Genomic DNA, 10,558 nt, shown 5'->3' with positions numbered 1-10,558 from the left:
AATATGTGTCGAGTAACACAAAATCAGCATATGAGTTTGTGCCCTCACAAACTCAGATGTAAATCATTTTTGGAGCTGACATAGAGAGATTTTGAAGGAGAAAAAGGGTAAGGACAAATCTTTTATATTCCCTATGTGATTAGCATGTAGCCAATAAGAAAAATGGAGAAGGCATGCAACCAATGAGAAAAATGCAAAGAATGAGTGGGAATTTGAGATTCAATATGTATCATAGATCCATACTTAACCCTAAATCTTCACAATCTTTAAAAGGAGGTCAAAAACCCATTGTATATGTGGTAGAGAATAGTGTATGGGGAGAATATAGCAAAATTTAGTGTGAAGAAGGAAAGACTTAGAGGAATAGAGTAGCAATTTCATATCCAGTTGATCAAAATAGCACAAGGAACAAGGGACATGATCATATATTAGATCTCAAAGGGTCAAGATAAGAGAGAATAGCTCAAGTACCTAAATCCTACAATTAGAGATTGCATACTATCAGGTTTATTGTTCTAATACTTTCTTAACATTGTATTAGATGTTGGAAATCCTATATTGATATGTTAGCTTAACAACTAGGTAGGAGAACCTTTGGAGAAGGTGATTGAAAATCCTATGTATTAGGTGGGTTTAACAACCTATTGTAAATCCTTTAACAGGGTGACACTTTATGTAAAGTGTTTGTAAATCCTCTAATCAGGTCACTATTGATACAATGTAAAGCCTTTAACAAGGCAAGCCTCTCATAGGGCAGACCATCAGAAGTGGTCAAATAGTTATTGTTGCAGTATCATCCCCACCCCAATTTTACCTTCTTATTCCTAGAGGGTTTCTGGGTTACCAAATCTAGTGTTATGTGTTATTGCATGTGTTTACTTTATGTTCATTTATATGTTTACATGCATATAGTTTACTTTTTAGTTATTTGATTTAAAGGGTTGAAAAAGGTTAAAAGTGTGGTACTTCTAAGTCAGCCCCCCCCCCCCCCCCCCCCCACCATACCCCGCCCCGCCTCCCTCAAATGTACTCTTCCCATTTTGAACATTCCAAAAATTGGTATCAGAGCTATTGGTTCTCACAAGGAGAAGCCTAACAACTTAGAGAAAAGGTCTGAACATGTAAGTCTTCAAACTTGGGAAGATCATAGACAATCAAGTGATTGATCTGCACCTAGCTCTACAAAAAGTGGAAGAAGCCAGAGAAGAGTTGAGAAAATTTTTAAAAAGAAGGAAGGAGATGGCCATAGCTGAAAATGACATACTCTACAAGGATATTGATACCACACAAGTGTTTTCCAATGGAGATTCCAAGGAATTTGATGCAGTAATAGTAGAACTGATGGAGAAAAATAGAGCAGAAACTGAAGAAATCAAATTACTCAAGCTTGAATAAGAATCAAAAGTCATAATGCTTTGTGAAGTGACTGAACAAAAGAAAAGAGCTATTGAAGATAAGGCCATGATAGAAGATGACAAGAGAAATCTTACCAATAGATTGGAGGAGAAGACAATTGAGTTTGAAAAGATTTCAAACATGCAGCTGGACACCTTAAGCTAGATGATGAATGCTCATCACGAGCTAAACATGAAGGACATTGAGATCTCCACCTTGAAAATGCAGAATGAAAAATTGCAAAATATATTGAAGAGAGAAAAGGAGATATGAGAAAGCTACAATAAACCCAATGAGGCCATCAAGTACTTTGAGCAACCACTAAAATCACCAAGGGCTAATAATGACACTTTAGGACTTGGTTACACCAACACTGGACAAGGAGAATCATCCAAGACTGTAGAAGAAAGGATCAATAAAGGTAAGAACACTAAACCTACTTGACATTTCTGTGGTAAAAAGGGACATACCTCTAATGTGTGCAGGAGCAAGAACAATCATTAGCATGATAAGCCCACAAATGCAAGCTTTTGGCACAAGTGCAAAATGCAAGGACATCAAGCACATGAATGTAGAAGCAAGAACATGTGGACACCAAGATTTGAATGTCACTACTACAATTAAAAAAAAAATGGACATAGAGCATTTGAATGCAGATCAAAGCCTATGTGGACACCTAATCAGCCAGCAAGAGGAACTAATCATGCACATCACTACAACTGGGATTACAACACCAATAATAGCTGTCACTATTGTCAGGAGTATGGACACATTCTTAAAAATTTCATAAGGACACATTTAAAGGAAGCTACAGCAAATGGCTAAGCCAAAATACATGTTTGAGTTGCCTAAAAATTAGACACATCAGTAGGAATTGCCCAACAAAGTCAAAAGCACCCAAGACAAGAGTCAACAAAAGAAAATAGAAGGTCGATGTTGAACAAATAAGAGGACAAATGAACAAGACTTGGAAAAAGAGAGGTGAGTGTAGCACATCAAATGGAGAGATCACTTCACCCAAGAGGTCAAGTGATCACACTTTGTCCAACTAAGCAAAAAATAGGTGTATGGGACTGATATACAAAGTCAAATCATACATCAGTTCCAAGAACAAAGGAGTATTGGAAAGAAGAAATCTGCATGAGCAAATGTGCCAAGCAAAATTTTTAAGAAGTTGCCGAGTTACCCTTAGATGCCAAGTAAAGCTCCAATGGATGCCAAGTTTCTAGTAACAACAGAGCTGATAGTTGAAGCCGAGTGAAGTAGAAGTCTAGTGGAAGCTGAGTAAATGAAATCCAATGGGAGTTGAGTCATATTGAATCTTTAAGTGCCAAGTTTATAGCTGTATGCATGAAGCATTTAATGCTAGGTCTTTGATAGGTATAAGGTCAAATTTTGTTCATTTTTACACCATTCAAATGCAAAGAAAAGATGAGAAGAGCAAAGAGGTGATCAAGAAGCAACCTTATAGTCATTTGCACAAATTCCAACATCAATCCAACATGAACTCATTGATTCAAAGGTATTTATCAAGTGCCAAACTACATAGAGTTACAATTTTTAATTTAAAACCCTAGTTCAGTAAAATGGCCTCTAGCTCAAGAAATCCTAAGGCAAAAGAGAGCCATGAGATTCAACTAGTTAGCAATGAGGTCAAGCAACCTAAATTTAGACCAATACTTGAAGTTTCCTATAGAAACGACCTAGCTGGTGCATTATCTATCATTCCACCCAAAGTTTTCATAGTTCAAGACATGAGAAAGTGCTACAACTGCAAAATTGGTGCCATTGGTGATCTAGAAATATTCCATGCCTTTGATAAGCTATGTGACAATGGGATATTGAAGGACGAGTTCCAAATTTTTGAAAAGCAGGGTCTGACCAAAACCCTAGTTTCCCCACGGTGATTAAGACAGAATGGATTTGCATTGCCTTGAGTAGAATTCATGATGGATATTTATGGCTAGAGATAGGACCTATCAAGATTAAAAAGAGGATAGTGCATATGGTTACTGGTCTCCCAACCCTAGAGTGGCCAAAGACCTTGAGAAGTGATAGAAAGGAGGTTATTGAGAAGAATATAGGTGCAAAATGGAATAATAGGGGAATGACTATTGACTTTGTGACTAAACCCCTACTTGAATTTTCTATGAGGATAATTTCACATAAATTCTATCAATCCAGAAGACTGAACATCGTACCCTACATAGCTGTTGATGTGGCTTATAAGTTGGTGAAGAAAGATCATACTTATGATCTGGCAGAACTTATGTTGCAGAAAATTAATGAGAACATAGGAGCAATAAGGAGATCAAAAGGTGCTCAATGCAAATTTGGCTCAGTTCTTATGTGCATATTCTTTTATGTAATGGAAGAATTCCCTTCAATTGGGAAGGTAAACTAGAATTCTAACAAGTCTATAGTCACCCAAATTAATGAGTTTATTGATTAAATGGGAGACAATTTTGAGACATAGATGACAACTTATTTTGAAGACTTTAAGAAATCTATGAAGCTAAGAATGAGGATACCAGTCTCTTTAGTTGAAAAGCATGTCAATAACATATATTTCTTGGTTGACATTGACTACACCTATATCCAAGCATCAATACCAAGAGTAAGATGGCTAAGGCCATTAGGATATGAGCTTGATATAGATGAAGCCTCTGCAACAATCACAACATTGCTAGCGAAAGAGATAGATAAGAATTCTCCTCACTTTGGGACATATGATGTTTTCAAGTCCAAAGATGAGATTGAATTGAAAACTGCTTCTGTTATCAAGAAGAAAGATAAAATGGTAAGAAAGATAAAGAAGACATTTGGGGAAAACATTAGAGGTGAAGCAGGCGAAGAAGAAGAAGAAGAAGAAGTACAAGGAGAAAGTGAAGAAGAAGAAGAAGAGCAAGGGCAAGGGCCAGATGAGCTGACAAAAGGCTTAGGGGGAGAAAAGGAGGAAGGTTCCAAGGGAGAAGAAGTTGAGGAAGCACCTACACCTACCAAGCAGAAAAAGAGAAAGGCAAAAACACAACCTACAACTTAGCCCAAGCCTAAAAAGGTCACAAAGCAAGCTCCAACCAAACCAGCTCCAGCAACAAGGGCCACTACAAGAGCATCTACTCAAAAGGCCAAAGAGGCATCAAAAGAGAAGAAAAAAGATACTGCACAGCCTGCAAAAGAACCCAAGAAGAAAAGAAGCTATGTGGCTTAGCCAAATATAGATGATGAAGAAATGACAAAATCAGAGGACATTAGCTAGTTTAAAGTGGTAAGCCATCCTCCTAAATTTTTAATTGAAAAACTTTGTAATAAGATTAAAAATGTAGATTTAAATGATTTAAAGTCTCTAAATTTCAATAATCTCAGTAGGGAAGAGTAGAATAAAATAGAGGAATCTGTGTATGCCATGATGGCAGAATTCAAAAACACACCTCTAGAGCTTGACAATACTATGCCCAAGGAACTTTATGAAATAATTGAAAATAAGTGGCATTATTATCTAAAGATGGAGAGAGAGATTAGAGAATCTACCCTAGCTCAAGTGAAGCCTGATATGACAAAGGCTCAAATAACAAAGGCAAACAAGAAACATAGTGGGAAATTTGCACCCAAATATAGATCATTTTGCATCCTTCAAAACCAAATTGAGGATGTTGTAAATAAATCCACACAGAAATGGAAAAAAAAATATAAAATTCCTGATGATAAAGCAGAGGAAACCAATAAGGTAGAAACTAGTGCCAAACAAAAGGTAGAGGAAAAGAAGGCAAAAGAATAGAAAGGAGAGGTAGAGGCAAAGGAAACAGAGAAGAAGGAAGAAGAAAAGAAAGAGGACGAAAAGAAAAGTGAGGAAGAGAATAAAGAGAAAGAAGAAGAATCAGCGAAGGGAGAACAAACTATGGCAACAACTGACCAACAACAACAAGAAGAACAAAGTGTGCAAGACACATAATTGCCACCTCCCAGTCCACCTCATGTAATCACTACACCTGCAGAGATAGTAATCATAAAGGATGTTACTAACAAGTCAGCTCAGAACATCAATCGACTTACTTTAGAGGATCTCTCAAAGATTCTTCACCAATCTACTCTATAGGAACAGTTGTGTACAAGCCTTGTATTGGTGAGTGTAGATGAACTACAAAGAGCAGTAGCAGCACCACAAAGAGAAAAGGTGAAGGCAAAGGAACAACCTTTCACATACACAACTACTAGGAATAAATTTTTGATGCTTCCACCACCACCTCCACCAAATGCAACAAATGATACTATTCAGATGTCAAGTGTAGAGGAGAGAAAATCAGATGAAAAAGAAGATGCAACAAAAGAAAAGGAACATGCTGCAATTTAGACATTGATAGAACTACCAAAGACTGGCACTCCTACTAAGACCATTCAAAAGTTAAGCACTGAAGCCATCCCCTTGCAATTTTCAACTCCACGCTCGAGCTCAACTAGAGTGGCCAGGGTACTTCACTATGGAGACCCTGCACTAGATGAAGATATTGTGATTCCTTCCTATGATTCCAAGACTATAACCATGGCACAAATGACTAAAATGCAAAATGCATTAGATAGAAGAATGAGGCAGGAAATACCGAGGAAAGAATTCAAATATAAGAAAGTACTTCATGACATCAAGGACATCTTCATAGATGCCTTCAGCTTGTAGTCACCAGATGAAGGAAAGCCAATAATTGAGCAACTATCAGACATAGTTGACTAGGTGACAAATGAAGACCAGGACACCAATGTTAAACTCATGGAATGGTCAGAGAGAAAATTTCAAGGAAAGGTGAATGAAAAGATATCAAGTGGCATAGCACTTCAATAGGTAGTGTTGGCCAAGACAATAGATAAGGCCAAAATTGTTCTTGAAAACATCTTTTCATTGTATAGGAAGCTGTGTGACGTTTCAAATTTCACACAAGAAATGAACCAAAGAATAATGAGCTTGGAAAGAAACTTGAAAATCTCGAGCATGCAATTACCTAGGGATCCATCTCAGAGTGAGAAGCATTTTGCACAATCGCTTCACACACAAAGGGAGTTCGCTTTATTAATAGCAGAGGAGGCCAATATTAAGGAAAATTGATGCAGATCCAGTCCTCCATAACCCCTCATTTAGAAGTCCTCCACAAGGAACAAGTTTATGTTGAAACAGTTTTAAAGAAAGATCCAAATCTTTCTACACTTGATGGACTTGTACACCTTGCTATAGAGACTACCATCCAGCACAAGTCACTTGACATAGCTTTGGAGAATTGGGATGCAACTCTGAAAATAATAATGGAGGTAAATAGTACCTTTTTGGCTAAGTATGGTATTACTCCTCAGAACCCTTTGACATTAGTGTCAAAAGGAGGAGAAATAATAAAGGGGGAGATATATGTTTTAGGGAGAAAATAAAATAGGGGGAGAATGTTATACATTTTGTTTACAATCTTTCATTCATTTTGATATAGTCAAAAGGGGGAGATACAACATTTTGGCAATCATATGGAAACTACCTCTGATACAAAATGTAGAGATTTCATAAGCACTGATAGATCAGATATAGAGACACAGGTATAGAATATAGGTATAGGGCAGAAGACAAAGAGTATTAGGCACATTCAATACATAATTTTGGTTGCAAGAATGACAAGGAAGAAATCAACTTAGGGGGAGTTAAGTTATTTTTGAAATTTTTTTGAACAGATATTAAATAAATTTTGAATGAACAATTTTGAAATTTTGTGGATAAGGTACTCATAAGGACAAGATCAGTAATGTTTAGTCAAGTGTTTTTGACACTCATGTCAAAGGGGGAGATTGTTAGTCCTTAGATAGTTTTGACATTTGAGTGTCAACACACTTAATCACTTTTTGTATTGAAGTTGACTACACCATGCATGCCGAGCCATAATGTGTGCCGAGTCAGATTTTCAAAAGGTACCGAGTGACATATAGGTGCTGAGTCACAATTGATACCGAGGAAGTTAGAATGCTTCGTATGCTGAGTGAGCCAGAATCATATATGTGCTGAGCAAGATAGAGTGTAATAGGTGCCGAGAAATCTAGAATAGAATGTATGCCAAGCACCAGTAGTCCAGTATGTGCCGAGTAACACAAAATCAACATATGAGTTTATGCCCTCACAAATTCAGATGTAAACCATTTTTGGAGCTGACATAGAGAGATTTTAAAGGAGAAAAAGGATAAGGATGAATCTTTTATATTTCCTATGTAATCAACATGCAACCAATAAGAAAAATGGAGAAGGCATGCAACCAATGAGAAAAATGCAAAAAATAAGCGAGAATTTGAGATTCAATTTGGATCGTAGATCCATACCTAACCCTATGTCTTCACAATCTTTAAAAGGAGGTCGAAAACCCATTGTATATGTGGTAGAGAATAGTGTATGGGGTGAATATAGAAAAATTCAGTGTGAAGAAGGAAAGACTTAGAGGAATAGAGCAGAAATTTCATATACAGTTGATCAGAACAACACAAGGAACAAGGGACATGATCAGATATCAGATCTCAGAGGATCAAGATCAGAGAGAGTAGATCAAGTACCTGAATCCAACAATTAGAGATTGCATACTATTAGGTTTATTGTTCTAATACTTTCTTGACATTGTATTAGATGTTGGAAATCCTATATTGATAGGTTAGCTTAACAACTAGGTAGGAGAACATTTGGAGAAGGTGATTGAAAATCCTATGTATTAGGTGGGTTTAACAACCTATTGTAAATCCTTTAACAGGGTGACACTTCATGTAAAGTGTTTGTAAATCCTCTAATCAGGTCACTATTGATACTGTGTAAAGCCTTTAACAGGGTAGGCATCTCACAGGGAAAACCATCAGAAGTGGTCAAATAATTATTGCAACAGTAGTTTTTGTGGGTATCATCCCCACACTGGTTTTACCTTCTTATTCCTCGAGGGTTTCTGGGTTACAAAATCTAGCGTTATGTGTTATTGCATGTGTTTACTTTATGTTCATTTATATGTTTACATGCATATAGTTTACTTTTTAATTATTTGATTTAAACGGTTGAAAAAGGTTAAAAGTGTGGTACTTCTAATTCAGCCCCCCCTCCCCCCCCCCCCCCCCCCCCCTAACACTAGGCTGAAGAGGAGACATATGCCTTCCTTCTCAGAGGAGGATAGAGTTATATGGGACAAAAATGGAAATGGGGAATTTAGTGTGAAGTCTGATTACACTTCCCTAGTAGGTCATAGGAGAAATCTGGAGTGGAAAAATGTCTAGCACCCTCACTTAATACCCAAAATAAATTTCTTCTAGTGGTTGGTTGAGAACAATAGTGTTCTCACCATTCATAACCTCAAGAGATGTAGCTTCCAAATGTGCAATAGATGCATGCTATGCTATAAGGAGGAAGTATCCATCCCACACCTCTTTATCCATTGCCCTTACTCTGCCTAAGTTTGGCTAAGTATGTTTGTGTAGATTGGAGAATCATGGGTCTTCAACCACTCAATCTCCCAACTTATTCTTGGGTGGTAGTGCTCTCTACAACATCCACTTACAAAAAAATTATGGAAGGCTATCCCACCATATGTATGCTAGAACTTATGGGAAGAATAAAATAACCACATATTCATAGATATAGGTACTCCCCAGGGGTTGTTGTTCATAAATTTTTAGGAGGAATAAGTGAGTGTGGCTTGATATGGAAGTGGAAACCTCATCCCTACCCCTTGACCTATATTGAGCAGGCATGAGAAAGAGTTTGGGGCATTAATCAAATTATTGACAGAATGGACAATTCAAAGACAATCCACACGATGCAGACTAATTGGCAGGTAGCCCCCCCAAATTGGTTGAAATTGAATTTTGATGGATCTAAGCAAGTGGAGGGAGCAACTGCAAGAGAAATAATTTCAAATTCTCAAGGTCTTGATATCAGAGAATACTCTAGGAGATGCGGAAATGTCTCAAGCAATGAGGCTAATGTGCTTTGACATCAGACGTCAAGTTAGCTATGAGCATGGGAGTTTAAAATTTGATTAAAGAGGGAGACATTGTGATAGTCAGTAAAGATGGTAAGGGGGAGAATAAGATGTGCTAGAACACCACATCTATTATCGGAGATGCCCAATGTATCATGAATAGTCTTAATGATGTCAGGATACAACACGTACACAAGGAAGGGAACCAAGTTGCTAGCAACCTGGTAGGATACAACCATAGTATTATTAATGATCAAGTTTGGTGTGACAAGCATGATCTCCCACTGACGATCAAATTGCTTGTGCATAAAGAGGCATTTATGTTATTATGCACAACCTAGCATACGATAAGGGTTGTCCTTCCATGATGGATTTAGCTAAGACTTTTAGCTATCCTACTACTTTTGTTGGGAATGTTATGATGGTGATGATATTAGAAGAGGCCTTTGTTTAGTGAAGAGATGACAATCATGATTTGTAATGGGTAGAGAAAAGTCGATACCCCAAACAAAATTTGAGGAGATTTTTCATGCCACCCAAGATGGGCTTCCAAATCTTGAGATAAGGAGTTAATGAGATGTCACAAGGATTTGGTGATTTGGTCACTTGATTTTAACTTAATTGTTACTGCTCCCAAAAAACCTTTATTCATTTGTGGTTTCTTTAGCTGTAAAAGCTACTGCATAATTTGCAAGGGTTTGTTTCTGGTTTTCACTGAAAGTCTGATCTGTTCTGTGGAGAATATGGTGGCTGAGCATAATGACGGAGATGAGGAGTTGGTTGTCAACCTGGATGATGATGAGGTGATGGAAGGGGCAAACCTAATATTGGAAGCGTCGAGAATTGAGAAGATTGTTAGGGATGACAAAGTGATGAGGTCCTATCTGAAAGACGGCGGATTTATTCCGTTTATGGAAAGCATTGAGGGTCATGATGAGATGGTCAACTATCAATTCGTCGATTCCTGGAAGAAGCGCTGGGTCACCATTGACAGGGTCACTTTTGAGGTCATAGAAGAACTGATAGCCAACAACACTTGCCTCTCGTTGGAAGGGAAGTCATGGAGGAAGCAAGAGCCTAGAGTTAATAATGAAGCGAGCATCAAAGGTTACTTTCGCTCTGACAAAGCCCATGTTCACTTCCGTGGTGGATTTTCTTGCGAGAAGCTTCCAGAGCCATCGATTATTGATTATTGA

Source organism: Cupressus sempervirens, chromosome 4, assembly GCF_028749045.1.
Source record: "Cupressus sempervirens isolate cs-2001-9-10 chromosome 4, ASM2874904v1, whole genome shotgun sequence".
Classification (NCBI taxonomy): domain Eukaryota; kingdom Viridiplantae; phylum Streptophyta; class Pinopsida; order Cupressales; family Cupressaceae; genus Cupressus; species Cupressus sempervirens.
This window is presented reverse-complemented; position numbering follows the sequence as displayed.